A 3,972-nucleotide genomic window follows, 5' to 3' on the forward strand; every position below is an offset into this window, starting at 1 on the left:
TGGTCCGATTCTTTATATTTGTAAAAAGCATAATGTACTTCAATATATTCAAAATTAGACTATTATTTAGAAGTATATCAATTTGCAGCCAGGGCAGTGGCTCACACCTGTCCTTTACACGTATCAGATGGTAGTACACGGCCGAGTATCGTGGCTCATGCCTGTAATCCCAGAACTTTGGAAGGCCCGAGGTGGGTGGATCACCTGAGGTCAGGAGTTCGAGACCAACCGGGCCACCATGGAGAAACCCCATCTCTACTAAAAATACAAAAATTAGCCAGGTGTGTAATCCCAGCTACTTGGGAGGCTGAGACAGGAGAATCGCTTGAACCCGGGAGGTAGAGGTTGCAGTGAGCTGAAATTGCACTCTAACCTGGGCAACAAGAGCAAAACTTCGTATCAATAAATAAATAAAAGGGAAGGTCAGGTGTGGTGAGCCGAGATCACGTCCCTGCACTCCAGCCTGGGCAACAGACTGACACTCCATCTCAAAAAAAAAAGGTCACGCTGGGCACAGTGGCTCATATCTGTAAACCCACCACTTAGGGAGGCTGAGGTTGGCCTGAGGTCAGGAGTTCAAAACCAGCCTGGCCGACATGGTGAAACCCCACCTCCACTAAAAATACAAAAATTAGCAAGGTGTGGTGGTGCACGCCTGTAATCTCAGCTACTCCGGAGGCTAAGGCAGGAGAATCACCTCCACCCGGGAGGTGGAGGTTGCAGTGAGCTGAGATCATGTCACTACATTCCAGCCTGGGTGACACAGCAAGACTCCATCTCAAAGAAAAAAATAAATTAATTTTTTAAAAAAAGGACAGGAAGTGCAGTAGTAGGGAAACTGCTCTGTGAGGTGTCCTAATGACCTTGCATGTATCCATATAGACCACATAGAAAGGACTTAACCTCAGTTGAGCTAAGTGTTGGTAAACTGCCTCATGATGCTCCCAGAATATGAGACAGTGAGAGGCTTGTGAGGAGCTACTGTGAGGCCATTTCTCCCATCTCCCTGTCTTCCTCAGAGGCTATGGTGAGATGGAAGAGTTTCTACCCTGAAATGCCCCTCTTTCCTATACTTGAAGGTATAAAACTACTATAAAACCGTTTAGCATGAAATCCTCAAACTGCTGAGCAACTTTCGTTATCATTTCTCCACATATGCTGCTGCTGCCATCAGAGTCCTTATGCTTCCTCTTGCTAAGGCCATCAATTCTTCAGTCTCAGAATTTTTTTTTTTTTGAGATAGAGTTTTGCTCTTGTCGCCCAGGCTGGAGTGCAATGCACGATCTAGGCTCACTACAACCTCCGCCTCCCAGGTTCAAGCGATTCTCCTGCCTCAGCCTACCAAATAGTTGAGATTACAGGCATGTGCCACCATGCCCAGTTGATTTTATATTGTTAGTAGAGATGGGGTTTCTCCATGTTAGACAGGCTGGTCTCAAACTCCTGACCTCAGGTGATCTACCCGCCTCAGCCTCCCAAACTGATGGGATTACAGATGTGAGCCACTGTGCCCGGCCAGCCCGACCAGTCTCAGAATTTAATTTATATATTACCCACTCCTTCCTCTTCTTCTTCTTCTTTTTTTTTTTTTTGTGTGTGTGTGTTTTTTTTTTTTGAGATGGAGTCTCACTCTGTCGCCCAGGCTGGAGTGCAGTGGTGTGATCTTGGCTCACTGCAAGCTCTGCCTCCTGGGTTCATGGCATTCTCCTGCCTCAGCCTCCTGAATCGCTGGGACTATAGGCGCCCGCCACCATGCCCGGCTAATTTTTTGTATTTTTCGTAGACACGGGGTTTCTCCATGTTGGCCAGGCTGGTCTCAAACTCCCGACCTCAGGTGATTCACCTGTCTTAGCCTCCCAAAGTGCTGGGATTACAGGTGTGAGCCACTGCACCTGGCCTTTTTTTTTTTTTTGAGATGAAGTCTTACTCTGTTGCCCAGGCTGGAGTGCAATGGCATGATCTTGGCTTACTGCAACCTCCGCCTCCTGAGTTCAAGTCATTCTCCTGCCTCAGCTTCCTGAGTAGCTGGGATTACAGGCATGTTCCGCCACGCCTGGCAGATTTTTGTCTTTTTAGCAGAGACGATGTTTCACCATGTTGGTCAAGCTGGTCTTGAACTCCTGATTTCAGGTGATCCACCTGCCTCAGCCTTCCAAGATGCTGGGATTACAGGCGTGAGCCACCACGCCTGGCCTGCACTCTGTTTCTTGCCCTTTATTAGCATTTGGAGATAACATACTTGCCATCAGTCCTGCAAAGTAATTGCTGAGACTGACTCCTTTCACAGTGATTATGGCTTCCTGAGTCAAAATAGGTTTTTTTCTGGGTCCTGTGGATGTGACTTGTATATAAACCTCTCACCTACTTAAAATATGTTTGTAAATGAAATATTGGTAGATTCCTGTTCCATTGTTTTCTCTACAGGATCAACTACCGAATGTTCTTACACAAATGTGTTGTTTCTTGCACGAATAAGAGACTTCACAATGGAAGGTAGTTCCCAATTTGTGCTAAGTCTGTGGCTGCGCAACTTTTCAGAGGGATCTATATGTCTGTCTAACACATCAACTCCAACCACACTCAAGTTCATAGGGTTTGGGTATTTCTGCATTGCAGCTATTGTAACAGTTTCTCATGGGTGGTCAAAGAGATGCTCCGAAGTTCAAATCTTCATGGCTCCAGCAGCCTATGCAATGACTGGGCAATGCTAGGGCACAATTAGGCAAAGAGGCTATACCTGTCCCTACCCCACCCCCAGCAACCCATCAAACTGCTTAGTGTGAAACTGGCTCTGCAGAAACAGAGCTCCCATCACCCATGTTGCATTATCACCTGGTCTCTTTCGTTTTGGTGTTGTCTGGTGGGAAAATGGTCACAGGGTGCTGGCACCTTTGCCAATCTTGCTATTTCTGTCAGTAATAAACTGCCTGAATCTAAAAAGGGTTTGTTGTTTCTATACCAATTAAATCTCTCAGCTTTGTTTGACAGCAGCGATATGCTTTGGCTGTGTCCCCACCCAAATCTCATCTTGAATTGTAACTCCCATAATTCCCACATGTCATGGGAGGAACCCGTTGGGAGGTGATTGAATTATGGATCAGGGCTTTCCTGCACTGTTCTCCTGATAGTGAATGAGTCTCATGAGATCTGATGGTTTTAAAAACCAGAGTTTCCCTGCACAAGCTCTCTCTTTTTTGCATGCCGCCATCCACGTGAGACGTGACTTGCTCCTCCTTGCCTTCTGCCAAGACTGAGAGGCCTCCTTAGCCATGTGGAACTGTAAGTTCATTAAACCTCTTTTTCTTCCCAGTCTCAGGTATGTCTTTATCAGCAGCATGAAAATGGACTCATACATTAAACTGGTACTGGTAGAGTGGGGCACTACTGTAGATACCCAAAAATGTGGAAGCAACTTTGGAACTGGGTAACAGACAGACATTGGAACAGTTTGAAGGGCTCAGAAGAAAACAGGAAAATGTGGGAAAGTTTGGCACTCCCTAGAGACTTGTTGAATGGCTTTGGCCAAAATGGTGATAGTATTATGGACAATAAAGTCCAGGCTAAGGTGGTCTCAGATGGAAACGAGGAATTTGCTGGGAACTGGAGCAAAGGTGACTCTTGTTATGTTTTAGCAAAGAGACTGGCAGCATTTTACCCCTGCCCTAGAGATTTGTGGAACTTTGAATTTGACAGAGATGACTTAGGGTATCTGGTGAAATAAATTTCTAAGCATCAAAGCATTCAAGTGGTGACTTGGGTGCTGTTAAAGGCATTCAGGTTTATAAAGGAAGCAGAGCATGAAAGATTGGAAAATTGCAACCTGACAATGCAATAGAAAATAAAATCCCATTTTCTGAGGAGAAACTCAACCTGGATGCAGAAATTTGCATAACTAATGAGGAGCTGAATGTTAATCCCCAAGATGATGGGGAAAATGTCTTCAGGGAATGTCAGAGGTCTTCATGGCAGCCC

At 45.7% G+C, this 3,972-nt stretch overlaps 1 pseudogene; it reads right to left on the reverse strand.

Moving 5' to 3' along the window:
- Positions 1-1,141: 1,141 nt before the first annotated feature.
- On the reverse strand, positions 1,142-2,674 carry LOC104657670 (annotated as a pseudogene).
- Positions 2,675-3,972: the final 1,298 nt, after the last annotated feature.

Source organism: Rhinopithecus roxellana, chromosome 16 (assembly GCF_007565055.1).
Source record: "Rhinopithecus roxellana isolate Shanxi Qingling chromosome 16, ASM756505v1, whole genome shotgun sequence".
Classification (NCBI taxonomy): Eukaryota; Metazoa; Chordata; class Mammalia; order Primates; family Cercopithecidae; genus Rhinopithecus; species Rhinopithecus roxellana.